At 37.0% G+C, this 18137-nt stretch overlaps 1 protein-coding gene across 1 annotated transcript in view; it reads right to left on the bottom strand.

The window, feature by feature from the left end:
• The window catches only part of LOC107700985 (BMP/retinoic acid-inducible neural-specific protein 3-like), a 93792-nt gene extending 75861 nt beyond the window's left edge, over positions 1–17931 (bottom strand). Inside the window, exon 1 of the mRNA XM_016502865.1 lies at positions 17259–17931. The gene's annotated coding sequence lies outside the window, so the exon portion shown is untranslated. The remainder of the gene's footprint in view (positions 1–17258) is intronic.
• Between the last annotated feature and the right edge of the window lie 206 nt (positions 17932–18137).

The raw sequence follows: 18137 nt of genomic DNA, 5'->3' as shown, positions 1-18137 counted from the left end.
GGCGTTTTATTAAACCAATTTTTGCAATTATAATTGAAAATCTATTATGAAGGAAATTGGTATCCCAGGTTTGTTCAGCATGGCTACTTGTACACACAATTACTGCTCGCCATACACTCTGCTCTTAATTTGATTATAAATCATATATCAGTATACCTCATATATTATGTTGTTTACCAATCCGTGGAATATTTTAGAAGGTTAGTGGATTTGAATTATATATTATCCTAACCCAACCCTCCACAGTGTTGTTTAGCTGTAAAACAAATTCTCAAGATGCTAAAACATTTAAAATAGTTAAATTATTAGCAAAGTAATTATATTTTTAAAATGTAATAAGTATAACTTCTTTTTCAACAAAGTAGTTTTCATTCATTGAAATAGAATACTAATACTTTTATTTAGCGATGGTAAATTAAATAGATCAAAAGTGACAAAGAAGTTTATAATGGATTTTGTTTTTTTGAAGAAATACTATTCTTTTGAACTTTCCAATCGTCAAACACTCCTGAAAAAGAAAACGGCGACAGTTACTATCACACTACTGAAAAATGCTACTTTGTTAGTAACTTCCCAACACTGAATTGGAAAAGTTGAATGTGATTGTGTTTATGTAAATACTTTTTAGAAACATAATTGAATTAAATATACTGTAAATTCACAATGCCGTTCTGGTTTTTGGCAGTGATGCATTAGCTCGGGCCAGTGGGGTTTGATTCCAGCGTTTGCATTGAAACTTGTGCGCCATCAATCATTTATATATGCATTTATTCATTTAGCAGACACTTTTATCCAAAGCGACTTGCAAATGAGGAATACAACAACAATTTATCCTAGGGAGGCAGTAACATTAGAATTGCTGAAATACAAAGTTCCAACATTGCTCAGAGATGAAAGTGAGAAACAGTTGATGAATCAATCATCTAGAGGAAACAACAGACAATTCTCCCCTGCAATATCAAGTCTTATTGTCTAAACTTCATTGTGCACATAATAATGATCTAAGACATCATCTGGGCAAGAATAAAAGGTTTTTGTTGTACAAACTCTTTTTGTATCACAATTCAGTATATGGGGATATTCAAATGTAAGCCATGAGTCTAATACATTTATTTAAGGATTTGAAACATCTTTCTCATGTAGTTTTTCTGTAATCAGGATCCTTTGCTTTGAATCAGGGGACATCACTGCTGTTAATTAGTCAGTGATAGACAGAATCTACAGATTGTGTACAGTACAGTAATTCAGAAAGCATCTGATCACTTGCTAAGTTGTCTCTTGATATATGTGTTCTGAAGTTTGTGTCACACTTTTAGATTTATTCTGCCGTGTTAATCCTTCAGGATATTTATGGTGTCAAATGTGAATTTACATTTGGAGCTTTAATAAGAGCTGATGTTATTATCCTAGCTTGAGTCTCTTGAGGCTATTCCATTGGCCTGAGGTGGTTGGAGCAGCTGCATGCGCTGACTACATCTGTCACCTTGCTTATCAGGCAATGTAACACTAGTTAAGTGGCAGTCAGTGTCACACAACTAAACTTTTATCAGCAAAATGTCTGGTCCAGATTGCATTTTATTCTGACTAATTAACAATATCCTGCTTTTCAAACTTGTTGATACCTTGCGAGGGAGCAACTTCCTAAAATGTAGTGGCAGCTAAATAATTTAAAGACCCATTTATAATGTTTGACATGTAATTAAAGTATGAACAAAATAAAAATATTAGATGAAAAACTCGCCTTGCCAACTAACTGAAGAACAATAAGTTTAAGTTGATTTACTAAATTACTAAAACTAAAGCTGAAATAAAAATAAATGAAAGCTGCATAGAAATATTTAAGAAATATATAAAAAGACATTATCAAATTATTAAACTAAAATTAAATTCAAATGAAAATATACAAATAAAAGCTCAAATTAACATTAATAAATAAAATTATAAAAATAAATCATGTTAATCAATATCATTTATAAATATTACAGTATATAAATAATACAAAATACTGATTATGTTGTTCCCAAAATTGTCACAGTACTAACAGCAAAGCAAATTCTATTGTTAAACACTTTTTTCTGCCTACTATTATCCAGAGTTTTGTTAGATTTACGGCATACATTCCAGTTTTAAAATCTTGTTTTTCTCAGAGTGTAACTGACAATTTTAGTCAACGCTTTCCATTTTTGTGTCAGTATGCATCAGATGGTCAGTGACTGGCCTGTGGGCGGTCCGTCTGAGACCAAGAAGTCAGTTTGCCAAGGTACAGCTCGGAGTAAATCACCGAATGTAATTCTGAGATCATTTGTTGGCACAGCTGCTGCGGGGGTGAAATACTTCTATCGAGCAAACTATCATTGGCAATGCTGTGGGAATATGAAATTTGGCACAGTCCGTATTACGTATTAAGTAAGGCGACCTGAACTCTTTTCTGTGCCAGTTCTGTGGTACGTTTCCATAAAGCAGCCTAAAGCCACTGTCATCATAAGTTCTATCACCACAGATCTCATTTCTCACACATCCAAGCGCGGGGCGCACCGTAGGCGCACTGCGTAAGTCAAAAGTATGAAAGTCAGAGAAGATGATTGGCAGGCCTAGATGGATCAGAAAGATTAAACGGGTCAGTTTTGATCACTCTAAGCACAACATCCACTCTCCACTCATTCTTTCCAGTGAAATCACTATACACCCGCAAGGGAAAACTGGCAGCAGAAAGCTAATTCCTCTGGAGGTTGTGGCTACTGATATTTATGAGGGCTGGGAGATGCTGTACTTCCATCTCCCTCGCAGGCATGACAGGGTTAACGGCAAAAGCATCAAAGAGAGGTCGGTTTATCAACAGCACTTTGCACCTCAGATATCATCAGTTAATGTGTAGTAGAGTACCGTTATAGCATGAGTGAATACATTTGCAAGTCTGGAAGGGCGGATTTACTGTATTCTACATTTGTTTGTTTTTTCTAATAGACCATGTGAATGCATTTGGCTAGCTATCCTGGAGCATAAAACAACAATTGTGCTGGCATAGAAAAATCGTTACGCTGACCAGTGGAATAAAGTGGTTATTTGGCTTCTCGCTCTGTAATGAGTGGAGGGCGTAGCACTTTCGGCTTTCAGAGGGTTTATGGATAAATGCTTTTTCTGTTGCATGGCGATCGTTCCATCAGGGTCAATGAATATTAATGACCAAAGGAGCTGTGAAGCATGCATCATGGAACAGCACTTTAGCTGCTAACACAGATTTCAATATGTGACAGATATTGGTGACTGTTCTAATGAATAATTGATTTGTTAAATCAAATGAAAAATTGTGTTTTTGATTGGTCCAGACGCTACACTGTAGATCAGAAAACAGGAACGCACTGTAGATCAACTGGAATCCATTAATGTGGACATACAGGCTATGGTATGTGGGTAACAAATTAGGGCTTCAGGTTCTCACTTTTGGTTGCTGTTATGGGTGTTAAAGGAATATTCCAGGTTCAATATGTTAAGCTCAATTATTTGTTACAAAAAAGTAAATAAATAAATAAGTGTGTGTGTGTGTGTGTGTGTGTGTGTGTGTGTGTGTGTGTGTGTGTGTGTGTCATTCTGGGTTTAAGGCATTATGTTCTAAAATTGCATATAAACTAAAATGATGTTAACACACATTATGTTTTTGCCTTGTGGCTATACTACTGAAAAAGTGAGTATTTGAATGTTTACGGTTTGGCCCCATTCTTGTAAGTGTCTCGCAGTAACCCAGTGTTTTAAAGAAAAGCCATGAAACATCAAAATTAGCTTTTGTCGTAGTCACAATTATGCAACAAGTCCTTTCGATTGAGCTCATTTGTATTGAACCTAGACTGTTCTTTTAAACAGTTGACACTTATGGAAAACCAATCTAATGTACTGGCTGGGCTGTGAATACTTGTGACTTTATGCACAACATGTGTTACACTGGGTGTGCACATGCAGTGTGTATGGATGTTTGGTGTTTGCACCTTTTCTGATTCCATGCATGTGACCAGGATGTATTTTAACTCATAATTCACAGGCACAGAAACATTTTAACTGCAATATTACGATATTGGATCAATACACACATATTGTTATAGTGCATCGGTCCAAAGGGACTGCAGCCAGTGTGTTGCTTAGTCCAAAGACAGCTCCTTATGAGAAGACTGTTCCATTGCGTCTGAAACCCTAAAAACCCTTTCATCAGTCCAAAATGGTGATGCGTAAAGAGATAGTTCACCCAAAAAAGATAATTCTGTCATCATATACTCATCATCATATCATTCCAAACCCACATGCTGTTTGTGGGTTAATACAGAAGGAGAATCTTCATGCATTGGTTTTTCATACAACATTAGTTCATAGTGACCATGTCAAGACATAAAAACAGCAAAACAGTGCCATTAAAGTAATGCATACTACTTGTGTACTGCATTCCAAGTCATCTGCATTCAAATGATAGAGATTTCAGTCTGTTAATGACACAAACTACAGTATTACTGATTCACTAGTCACATGGGATTACTACTTTTTTGTTCTTTTTGGAGCCTGACAGATGTGATCACTGTTGTTCTAAGGAAAAACGGGGTGAAACTTCTCTTTTCATGTTCAGTAGAACAAAAATAACAGCATATGGGTTATGAATGACAAGTGAGTAAGTAATAACAGCATTTCAATTTTTGAATGCACTATTCCTGTGTGTGTATGTAAATGTGTGGTTTGTAGTTTGTCGTGTTTATAGTGTGTCTTTTAGTTTTCGCTTCTCCAGTTTGCTGATCAGCTAACACCATGCATCCTCCCGAATATTTAATTCTCCAGACAAGCGGTAGACTCATCAGAGCTTTGTTTCTATACTCTATATTTGCGTGTCGTGCCAAAACAGCGCAGAGGTCCCTGCATGCAAAGGCGAAACCAGCACGCAATGATGTTTGAGGGGGTGGAAGAGCACTCGGCTGAATGATGGACCATTTCCCAGCTCGTACTGGCAGTTCTCACATCACTAGTCCTTAAAAGATAATGACATCCAACCCATTTTGCATATTGGCAGCTGGCTTTCATGCCTCCATACATCATAAGCCACTTTACCCTCTGCCCCCATGGGCAACCACTGATAACGGCTTTAAAAGTCAAAACTTAAAAAAGAGAAAAGGGAAATTTAGGTATATCCGTACTACTAAAACAGGCACATCCACATGTATATATATATATATATATATATATATATTTTTTTTTTTACTTTATTTTGGCAAGACAGAGCGATATGAAGGTGGACGTTTTATATGGATCATACTGAAGGCGGGTTAATAGAATGTGATGTTTACTTGGAAATTGCATACTTTTTTGAGATATGCATAAAAAAATGTTCACCTCCTTGAAACACATCTTGCCTTTTACAGTAACCTATATCTTCAAGTGTTGAAAAGTAATGAAATCTGATATATGTATATGTACTTCATTCATATTTCAAACCAAGAGAATAAGAAAGAAAACAGTGTTTTGGTGTTCACTTGTCACTGCATTTGTGAAAATGTACTGCTATTCTCTTTGGGGTTTCAAGACTGAATGCTTCACATAGCTAATGGATGAAATGTCAAGTTGCAGAGGGAAACAATCAAACTAGACATTCTGTTGTGAAAGGAAGAAAACATTGGACTTTCCCTCTGGAACATTCCAGAGCAATGCGGTGCCAAGGGCCCATGGTAGTTGATTTTGGCACGCAGTTGAGGTGGGCATTTACCCTAATATAGGCAAGCCATTAGGGACCAATTTCAACCCTGCTGACACAGCCCAACTGACTGAAATAGTTCCTGACTTGCACTATGAAGTAGTGGTACCATTACTGTATAATGCATTAGCCTGTAATGGTCTTATTGTAAGAATATTATGTGAGCTCTGCCATTCTGGTTTGATAAGCTGCAAAATTTCTTCCAAGGTTTTCAAATGATTTGGGAATTCAGATTTATTTATTGTGATAATTCCAACAGGACATGAATCAAACATTAGCTCTGGATACATTTTTGGATCACCCTATATTAGAAATCTTTGTAGCAAGCAGGGAAAAAAATTAATTACTAGTGAATCTTGTGTTATAATATAGGCAAATGTATTTATTTATTTAAATTTGTGTAAACTTGGTCTTGTTTTGTGTTGAGAGAACACTCAGAAATTCTGTTGACACCCTCTTTAGTGCATTTCAGTTTACACTTGATGGACTGACTGGCTCTCAGACACACATTTGATCATCTCTGCCCAGTGTGCCATGGGGGCCTTGTATAGTTCTGACAGACTGCCTGCCAAAGAGTAAGCTAAGCCAAGGCTAGCAGATGCTAACTGGATGAGCTGAACACAAATGAAATCCAGACCCCTTGTATGAGTGTCTGTCTCCTATTTCTTGCCCCCTCTATTTTTCAAATGATTCAAGTTCCTCTTATGAAAAATTACAGTGGCCATATCATGGCACAGTATATATTTAAGTTATATTTAATAATTATTTATTATTATCATATATTATTTCTAATTAAATTAAATATATTATATTGCTTTACCAGTGCCCATTTAATTTAATTTAAAATGTTGTTTTCTTTTGTTTTTAAAAATGCACAGAAATGCAGTGATGGTCAAATGGACAAGCATGCAAATAGCTACGCCGCCTTGTTTAGCAAATTGCTGCAGGAGACTCTGTGGCCAGCGAGTGAATTTATACCCGGTAAATGGTAGATTGAAGTTGGGGTCTTTAATTATGTGTGGCGGAAGAGCATGTTCAGCAGTCGGGGTGAGGGAATCGACTAAAGTGCACGAGGAAGGAGGATAATAATGCTGCTGACAGTGTGCCCTGGAGCAACGGAGAAGTCCATACCTCAATATTGGCCCTCTGCATCATTCCGCCCTACCTCAGCCAGTATTTGACCTACTGACAGCTAATACACAATTGGCAATTGAGCTTATGGGATAAGGCAACTATAGCATAGTATATGAAGAGTGAGCGGGCTATTTTTATACACCATAAGGCTGGTTCTAATGCTTTAAATCAGATCTCAGTGGAGAGTGTTTGTGCTACCATACTGTTCCTGTGGAGGAAGAAAGAGGAAAAAGCGATAGTTTCTCTCAAATGTCAAATAGGAAATACAGATAACAGCCAGCTAAGGAATTTATGCAATATTTGATGCAGCGACGGGTGCATTTTTTTTTCACAAAGTGATTTCCATTTCAGACAGAATTAAGTACTAGAGGGCTCATCCTGCTTGTCACTCGTGAACCTCACAGGAAACACAGCTGATGGAGTGTCCATTTGCATGAGAGAGAGGTTATAGGGATTGAATATTGTTTGTTCAGAGTCAGTAGGTTCAGTGTTGTACAATCTTCTCTATTCTATATCCTTTTGTCTCAACATCATACTCGTCTCTAACTGTACCTTTGTTACCTTTTATTTGCATATATATGCATGTGTTATACTGAAACCATCACTGGTCTGAGAGCCCTGTTAGAACACATTTGCCTTGACCCACTTGAACTCTTCTCTCATTAGCATACTTTGTGCTTAACAGTCCCTGCATTAGGTTCTCTCTGTCATGTTCTCTCTGTCTCACTCTCACACAAAGAAATCTTTAAAAAGCTACATGTCATAAGTATTCTCGGTATGATCTGAAGGTAAAAGTAGACTCTCTCTGACCTTTCTCTTTGCTTATCTCACATAATGCCATGCCATTTCCAAAGACTGTCTTTAAAATTCCGTACAGCGTTGTCATTCATCTCCACTGCATGCAGATACTGAGTACATCTTTTGTGTTCAGAGGTGTCTATGGAATAATGCATCATTATTGTAAGTATAGAGATACAGTCTATGATATTATTCGTAATTTTTAGTGACACTCAGTTTTTCCAAAAGCTTTGTAATATCGTGCAACACATAAATTCTGTCAAGTGTGTCCAAACTATTGACTGCTTGTGTATATGGATCTTTATGTGACATCTTGAGCTATCCCCCTTACTACATCCATAAGAGAGTCAGCCAGCAGCTTTTGCAAAGCTCCTGGTCCGTGAAAGCAAAGTGGAGTCTGGACCATGAAGAGAGCCATGTGAATTCCAGTAAGATGTGTGAGAAGACAGTTGCAAGAGTCATTTGATCTTGCTCACATTCAGCTTAATCGTACTGACGCTGATTTACGCCTGTAGGTATTGTGGGATAGGAACAGTGAGTCATTTGCCCAAGTGCTGCACTGGTGGAATGGTGGAGATGTGAAGACAGCGCACATTCTTTTGAGCCCCACAGATGAAATAAAACATGAAAAAAATGAGGACTTCTGCAAGATGAGTCCATTCTCACATAGGCCGCTACATTGTGACTGTCTGCATGAGATATGGGTAAAGACAGGAGGCCTATATTTTAAAAACTCAAATCACTCAGACCCTCTACAGTCCCTTTTTCTGTTTCTGAGGTCTGTTTCGCTTGTCCCTGTCCCTTGTTATCATTGACACACACACACACACACAGGTTTGTTTTTGTGAAAAGTGGGGACATCCTTCTCCTTGTAATACCTATGTCATACCCTTGTCATTATACAAATTTATGTCCTCATTTGTCACAAAAATGCGCACATACATACACACACACGCTAGCTAAATGGGGACATTCCATAGGCGTAATGTTTTTTATACTGTACAAACTGTATTTTCTATCACCCTACACCAAGCCTACACCTAAACCTACCCCTTACAGAAAACGTTCTGCATTTTTACAATTTAAAAAAAAAACTTTGTTTTCTTTATTATTTTTTTTTACCAGTTTTACAAATGAGGACGTCCCCAAAGAGAGGTTTTTGGAGATTTTGTCAGGTTTAGCTCAGTTTTGGGTACAAATTTGTCCCCAAAATATGGTTCACACTTGTTTTTGAAAAAAGTCTCTTATGATTAACATGGCTTGATCAAAAAATGTCATATTATTATTTTTATATATAAATATTATTGTTATTATTATTATTATTATTATATTATTTATTTATTTATTGAGAAAGTGTTCGCTGGATGTACATTATTGAAGTTTTTACAGTTTTAGTGTACTAAATAGTCTACTAAAGAAAACTTGCCATTCAAAGGTATGGGGTCAGTAAGATTAGCATAAGTGACTTACCTTATATATATGGTACTTATCATATAGATAGATAGATAGAGAGAGAGAGAGAGAGAGAGAGAGAGAGAGAGATGGATGGATGGATAGATTTAGATATAGACATAGACATAGACATAGACATACATATAGATACAGATATGGTAAATCCTTTATGCTCACCAAGTCAGTAATATTGAAAGATTTTTACAATTTAAACATAACTATTCTATTTCAGTATATTTAAAAAAAATTGCATTTATTCCTGTGATGGAAATTGAAGATTTTTAGCAGTCATTACTCCAGTTCCATATCATGATCCTTCAGAAATCATTCTAATATGCTGATTTGCTGCTCAAGAAACTTGTAATGTTGTTATTATCAATATTGAAAACAGTTGTGCTGCTTAATATTTTCAGGTCTCTTTAATGAATAGAAAGTTCAAAAGAACAGCATTTATTTAAAATAGGAAGCAGTCACTTTTGATCAAATTAATGCATCCTTGCTGAATACAAGTATTATTTTTTATTGAATTATTTAATTTCTTTGTAATGAGCCCAAACCTTTAATGTATTTATATGTATCTTGTCAATACATGATTCTCTTATGACAAAGAGACTATTTTAGCAGACGGTAGCTCTTATGTTTGAAATCTTCACTCACATACAGGAAGAGATGGAATTAGGGAATTGGATTGTGTTCAGATAAGGATCCTCAAACCCTTGGGCCCTCATACAGATTTCAAATGTGGCTGAGGCCGAGATGTCAACAACAGTTACAGAATTTAATGGATGGAGAGATGACAGACGTCAGGACTAAAGGACATCTAATCAGTAGAGGATTTTCATACCTGCCTACTGCTAATCTCTGCTGAGGATAAGAGGGAAATTCTGATAACCATCTCAAAAGCACAAAATGAACTTAGACTTTAGCACCAAGAACTATTGAGGGTCAGAGACAACCATGAAGTAAAGAAAGAAAATGGAAAGCGGTTCTCAGGGACAGAACAAATAGGTTGTCTCTCATATTTGCTGTCAACACATTGAGCAAATAAAGTGGCAAGAAACATCTTAGTCTCGTTAAGTCCTTCAAAAGGTCACTGTAGAGGAGCACAGCAGTGCTAAACTCAGTTCAGTGTCAATAAGGATTACCTTCATTGATTACAGCACAGCATGCCGTGTCAGATTAAAGGGGTCATATGATGCTGCTAAAAAGAACATTATTGTGTGTATTTGGTGTAATGAAATGTGTTTATGCAGTTTAAAGTTAAAAAAACACATTATTTTCCACATATACTGTACATTATTGTTTAACCTCTATGCCCCGCCTTTTTGAAACGCGTCGATTTTTACAAAGCTCATCGGTCTGAAAAAGCGAGGTGTGCTGTGATTGGCCAGCTAACCAGTGCGTTGTGATTGGCCGAATACCTCAAGCGTGAGACAGAAATGTTATGCCCCTCACATACTGTTGATGCCGTGTCCCGGCCGGAGCGACGAGCCTTCTTTCCTTGCGTGAACATTTGGGCGGCGTTATGCAAATCTTCCCATATAGTGAGGTAGATATGTGGGGGCGTGTTAGAATGAGCCGTTTTAGGTAGGTGTGGCTGACTCTGAACTTTTATAAAGAATATCTCTTTGGATTTGAGACTTTAGTCTTTGCAACTTTACAGATCTTCTTTATGCACCAAGAGCTTGTAACACTCCAAAGAGAAAGGAAAAATTGAAATTGCATCATATGACCCCTTTAAATTAAATATGCATGTAGAAAGGATATGGGTTCAACAATTGCAGCTTTTTTTAGAGATTTTAAATGGCCAGTGGCAGTCTTTGCCACCAGGGGTGTAGTGTGTGTGTGTGTGTGTTGTACATAATATGAATAAACCAAGCAAAATTACAACTTGTCACTTGGCAGCCAGTGATCAATGTGCACCTTCATTGTGTTCAAAAGGGCAGTTTTGACATTCTTTAATAACCCCTTTAATCTTTCATGGGAAAAAGGTCATATGAGTGTTGAGCGAAATGAAGATAAGTAGATAATGACAGAATTTTCAGTGTAAGGGTTTGACTCATTTAGATTGGCCAAATATAGATATGGATGGATAATTTTTCCGCTGCAGCATTCTAGTCACACTGAAAGTGCGCTGTGCAATTATTTTATTTATTAATTTATTTTATTTTAAAATCACTTTTTAAAACGGCAAAACATCTGAGAGTTTAGTCAAGTAACCTGCCAAAAATGTTGCTTTAAGATCTTAATACCAGTGTGAAATAAAACCTGATATATATATTTTTTACAACCTTGTTCATACTCAAATTAATTAAAAAGTAATGCATCACCTTTTTTTTTAAAGAAGCCACTTGAGGCAACAATGAATATAAACGAGGCAAAGTAAAATGTGTCGTACCAAATATGCATAACGTGACATTTAATCTTCTCCTCTTTGTTATTTAACAGAAATCGAATACAATAGACCCTAATGTAGCTGTCATGTCTACCCTTTTCAAAAATAAAACCACAAAAATAAAATGGGAAACTTAGCCTATATGTTCAATCAACAACAAGGTAGCTAGTCTGCATTCAGTGCATACAAGAGATTAAAAACGACAAAGGGGGCAGAGGACAAGACAGGACACTTTTTCTGTTCTTCTGTTTGATTCTTGTGAAAGGGTACAGTGAACAACACAAAGTAAAGCCAGTAATGGACTGCATGTGAGATCAGTCTGTCTACTAATCTCCAAGCATCAGTCTCAACTAACCGTTATATTTCAAAGCACATATACTTACATAACTCCAATAATTTGTCATAACAAAGGTTGGTCATGAATCTAACATTGATCCTCATATTGCAGATTTGAGTGAACATAAATAGCACACTGGTACAGTACTTGTCCTCAGAGAGACAGTGGTCAGGAGTTGATCGATAGGTTATGTGCATCACATTGCTGCAAGGAAAGGTCAGGGGAGGCCGAGTGAAATGCCAGGAGAGTTGGCCATAACCGTAACCATCCATATTGCCTTCCAGAGACCAGGGGATTGGTGTACAGACAATGACAGGCTTGTGGTGTGTAATACAATCGTTCTTCTATCTCTTCTGCTCAGTCTTCCACTCGCAGAGTTAAGCCAGACAGGTTCTCTGGTTTCCACGCTTGGCAGTAATGAATGGTTGTGAGGTTGCAGTGCTAATGTTGTGGCGTTATATTAATAGGTCATATTTAATAATAAGGAAGGTAGGTGCGTGTCCAGGTGTCTAACTAAACTATGATTGGCCCAAGTCAGAGTTTGACCTTAAATGAAACCAGATACAACCTCCTTTCCAACAGTACCTTTTTAGATCCTGATTTAAGAAAAGCAAACGAGAGTAATTAATTTTGTTTTATTTGTTTGTTTGTTTATTTCTGTATGGTTCTATCCAGGAAGATTTTCTCATATTACTTTTAAATTCAAATTTTATTTGTCACATACATAAACACACATAGAATGACATGCAGTGAAATCCTTATTTACGACCACTCTGTTACAAAAATTAAAAATGAAGGTAATTAAAAAAGAAGAAAGGTATAAACTGGAATGTGCAGATAGATGGATTTACAATATATACAAATTACTGTTAGACTTATATATATTGAAAAATATATCTATATACTAAGAAGAAAATGGAAGATACAGACAGAGTAAAGTTAAGAATAGAAAGAATGTTGTAAAAACCCCAAGCAACAATAGAACATTAGAAATATGATCAGCGATTATAATTTTTTTGTTTGTTTTGTTTTTGAATGTTTTCTGTATATGTCTATCTAGGAAGATCATCTCATATTACTTTTAGGCATTATGAACAGTGATATCATTTTGGTTTGTTTTTGTTTTGTTAATTTCTGTATTGTTCTATCTAGGAATATCTCATATTACTTTTAGGCATTATGATCAGCGATATAATTTATAAGTATTGCTTTGTGTTGTTTTGTGTTGTGTTGTTTTGTTTTGTTTTGTTGAAGTGAGTTTGCTTTGTGGGGGTTAAAATCAGAGTCACGCCATGCACAGCATTTTTAATGCAAGAGCAGGCTTCTTGTTTCAGCCGCTTCCATTTTCTTTAGCTGTCGCGAAACAGTTGCTAATTGTTATCATATTTGTTATCATAATATTTTAATTTATTATCGTAATCATAAAAACACTGGTTTGTAGCGCCAATTGTTTTAACGTTTACTGCACTTTGTTATTCTTCAAGTCATTTACCTATAGCGGTTAATAAACTGGAAGTTACAGAAAATAGATTACTTGATGAGACAGCCTCATTATGAAGTTATGTCTGTTATCACATTGCTCTTTACCTAGTGTCTTTGCAGTGAGAACATCTAAGGCAGTGTGATAGCTGACCCTGCCGCCACACGTAATGTCCTCCAGCTTGACGTCTGTGAAGGCCAGTCGGCACACAGCAACCAATTAAAACTTAGAGAAGAGGTCCTGCTGCTATGGCTGATTGGTGGAGGCTCCTTCTGTGATCGGCTGCAGTAGGAGATTGGTGCTTCCTGGTTAGTCATTGCCTTTGATCTTTGACTCTTTGTCAAGTAAATCATTTTCCCCTTGGCCCCTTGACCAGCTGGCAGGGAGTATTCCCATTTTGATGCCTCGCGTCATGGTTAAATTCACCATTAATTCGGGAATGTGGCTGTGCATACCACATAACAGGATATGCTGTGCATGGCTTAACAGGCAGTGAAATCACCCCATCAAATCCAAACGGAAGGGCATTTAAAGTATTTTAAAGTATTTATTTTAAAGTAAAATAAAAATTGTGAAAAGATAAGAATCAGTCAGCATCTGTCCAAAAAAAAACAAAAGAAAAAGATTTTGATTTATTTTACTGATACTACTACTACAACAACTGTGAATTTCATAACTACCATAACTGTGAGTTATTCATCTAAAAGAGATTAATCAGAACCCCTATTATCAAAGCAGCTCAGCTTCATATCTGTAAATATATGCTCTTTTATCATACTGTCTTTAGTTTGGTCTGGGCAGGGAATTACCCAGTTCATTTAAATTAAATGTCCCTTCCATTAAAGGAGTAGACCTGGGATTCCCTTTGAAATTAGATTTGAAAACTACTGAAGCTTATCTAACGAGTGACTTATTACGCCATATTATAACCAACATGAAAGATTTAATTTATTCATCCTGGACACTAATGAGAATAAGCTTAAGGCCTGCAGCTAACTTTTAGTTATGGTGAACACAGTATAATAGTTATAGACTATCTATATAACCTATGTATCTGTCTGTGTGTCTGTCTCATCTCTTTATGAGTGAATATATATATATATATATATATATATATATATATGTATGTATTTCTTTATGATTTTTCTTATATTCTTTCATCTTGCTTTTAGGCATTATGATAAGACAATTTTTATATCATGCATTTTTTCCATTGCAATTTATTCACTTGAGTTTTGCATGAAAATCAACTTGATCCCCCCCACAGTTGTCTCATCTCTTTATGAGTGTATATATATATATATATATATATATATATATATATGTATGTATTTCTTTATGATTTTTCTTATATTCTTTCATCTTGCTTTTAGGCATTATGATAAGACAATTTTTATATCATGCATTTTTTCCATTGCAATTTATTCACTTGAGTTTTGCATGAAAATCAACTTGATCCCCCCCACAGTTCTGCACCGTGTCTACATGACACACACAACTAAGTTCAAAGGAGCTCAGGCTATAGAAGTTATTAGGGTGTTTCTTGGTTATTTTGAATTTTGCATGTAATTATGCGTGCTAATGAGCCAAGCAAATGACACTTTCAGAGTTGATAGCAACAGAAGTGATGAGCAAGATAACCAGACTTCAGAATTCATTTTCATTATGCATTTGTATGAATTTTACATTTTTTAAAGCCAGAATATTTCCCAAATGATTATCTGCTAATTGCAGTACAACTCACATAAATCTTTAGTGTTCTCTACTTTGCCCATCACTATTTGTGTATGTATGTGTGTGGGAGTGCAGTCAACTTAAGGCCTTAATTTTTCTCAAATTTTTCTCAGCAGCAGTTGGATAAAATCAGTTACTTGCACAAAAAAATCTATTTGATAAAAGCACAGGGAGCATATTATTAAGCTGGCACATACTGAAAAATGGCAAGTGGCTTTACAGATAAACTGAAAGATTTAATTTTAGTCTGCTGCAAACCTTGTGTGTACGTTCACAATGTACCTTTACATCCAGTTCTGCCTTTGTGAAGTGTCTTTTCTTAGTGATAAATACTCTGACTACTGTTATATTTTTATATTTCCATTTCAGTGAACATACACAGTATAGTTTGAATCCACTTTACATTAGTTTTTCCTCTGAGATGGTGAATATTGCTTGGGCAGATCGATATTTCTTTTAGAGCAAATGACGGCACATATACACAGACAGCACACATCACTGGAAATGGAGTTTTGTGTTCTTCTTCCACTTTAACACTTCAAAAACCTCAGAGGGCTTCTTGGTAAGCAGGAGAGAATGTGCACTGGGGAAACGTCATGGGCTTGCATCCCAATAACTTAGGCCTGCATGTCGCAGATGAAGAAATATTCAGCATCTTCTGCTCACCTTACATAGATCAAATCTCCCTTGACAGTATCAGTGGAAATCGATCATGTTTGGATGTCAGACTGAATGAATAGACATCTCCAATAACAAATCAATATTGTAAACTGATAATCGAGTGGTCATCTCCTCTTTTTGCATTCTGTCTAGCCATTCTGACTATGATTCTGTTGGATGTGGTTGCAGGTTGCTTGTTACAAGATAATTGCTCCCTCTATAGGCAACGTTAAGCATGAAAAGTGCTGCATAAGTGCTGTCAGCCTATATGCTTGTCTCCAAACAGTTTAATTTTTGTTGAATGGAGGTGGCCCATTGTTTTCTGATTGCTTGTTGTGACGAAATAGTCAATGGCTGACTATCGGGTAGGTGTAAGCGTACAATACAATCTCTGGCACTGCTGAATAATGTGGATTAAAATGCTATTCTTCCCACAGAAAGATGGCCTGGTGGGTTTGTTGTGTAGACACAGCAAAACCACACCAGTAATCGGCTTTTCCAAAATAATTTGTATTGAAACCTACTGTTAAGACGGTGAGAAAGCGAGAGTGAGCAAAGGATTGAGGGGGGGAGAGAGAGAGAGAGAGAGACCATGGACAGCTTAAATATTTCTGCAACAGATTAAAAAGCAAGCTGCTTTGTATTTTGACAGAAAGGGGCATTAAATATTCTCCTATAACAGTGGAAATGTCAGCATGCTTCTGCTCTGCCGCTGCCAGAGTGAGAAAAGAGGATTAATGTACACATGTAAGACAATGCAGTCCAGCTTTAACCCCTCGGTCTAGTGTAAAATACGGAACCCACACGCCCAAGAAATCAAGGAATTTGGTTCTTTTACGGGTTCCTTACAGAGTCCAGGCAGACGTCCAAACCAAACTGTGAGGAAGCCATCCCGTGAGTCACTGCCGCTGTGGGGCGGTTTTGTTTTAGCTCTCCGCTGCTGTTCATGTTTTTTCTCTGTATTATGTTCAAAAGCTTCAAAGTGAGGAGAAAGTTTGGAAAGGGAGTTAAGGACTTCTTACTTGTTTTGAGAGCACCCCTCTGGGTTATTGTCATTGTGCAAGGAACTGGAAACTCTTGGGGCAAGCTCTAGATTTAGTTCTAGAAAGCATTGTGGGATGAAATTAAATCCAGTTTAATGAGATAGAGGCAATGCCCTGTAGAACTGTCTACACTAGTCAAGACGGCAATATTTATAGCATGAGCTCATCATCACATATACAACTGGCATTCCAAAATACTTTGAATTAACTGCATACATACATCCTTTGATCAAAGTTAAATGGAACTAATGTTTACATCTAAATTAGAGCAACCAACTGTATCCTTTTTGTGGGAATACCTGCTTCTTATGTTAAGCTGACATTGTTGACTGACACTGCAGCTATCCATAATCAGATGGGAAAAGCCAGTAACCCAACCGATATAAGACCCCATAAAAGCTGTAACATTAAGTCAGGAGATGATTCCGACACTACAAGATGAGCACGGTGAAGTGGTTTAACCCAATATAGATTGAGTGTCCAGTGAACTGTGAGAGAGTACTCACCCAGACCGTGAAGGGTGGTTCCACTCCTGTCCCTACAGCTTTTGTATTCGATCGGCTTGTGGCGGCAGTCAGGATGTTGGATTCTCGGTTCGGTCTCAAGTAGAGGAATGCAGCTCCCACCCGCTCGGCCCCCTGCCGTAGCTCCTCCGCGGTGATTTCACACGGGTTCACAAGGCTGTCAAAAGGGTAATCCAGGCATTGTGTTGATGCTCCGAAAAGAGTGCGCTAAGTGCACCCTTTATGGATGCAGTTAAAATGTTTCTAATAGCCATTAGTTTATTTTTTCTTGATTGAAGATTTAAAAACTGGATGCAGAAACTTTAAGACCAGTTCTTTTAGAATGCAAAGTCCCAGAAATAAAATTTTTGTCCAAGCAGGATAGAAGCAATTCGGATCCTCTTAAACAATGTGTGATCTTCCAAAACAAGTAGGATCACATCAGATTACAATCAGACAGATAAATCCATACGAAGCTGGTCTCTCCTTTCAACTCATTTGCATTATTCAGCTTCTTTCAAGTAGAAAAACTGCACCTGCCACGGTTCATTTGTGACATCCACTGTCTCTCTCTCTCTTTCTGTGTGTTTTTTAGTGTGTGTGTGCCAGATTGCTAGAGCTAGACTTGAGCTGCCCGTGCTGTAGTCATCACTCACTGCCAAGCCCCAAAACGGTGAGCCTCAGCAGAGGAGAGCTACTCCAAGTCTTTCAGGAAAGCATCTCTTTCTTTTCAACAAGCTCTGTCCAACTGAGACCAGAGGCCACACCCCTTTCTTTCTGATTGGCTGAGCCGCAGCAGGAAGCAATGTGACAGGGAAGAAGAGAGGGAAAGGGAGAGAATGAGAGAGAGAGAGAGTGTGTTTTAGAGGGGAGGGAGGATAG

This window comes from Sinocyclocheilus anshuiensis, unplaced genomic scaffold, assembly GCF_001515605.1.
Source record: "Sinocyclocheilus anshuiensis isolate Anshui unplaced genomic scaffold, SAMN03320099.WGS_v1.1 scaffold1143, whole genome shotgun sequence".
NCBI classification, from domain to species: Eukaryota; Metazoa; Chordata; class Actinopteri; order Cypriniformes; family Cyprinidae; genus Sinocyclocheilus; species Sinocyclocheilus anshuiensis.
The sequence above is the reverse complement of the archived record's forward strand: the minus strand, read 5'-3'. Positions and strand labels throughout refer to the sequence as shown.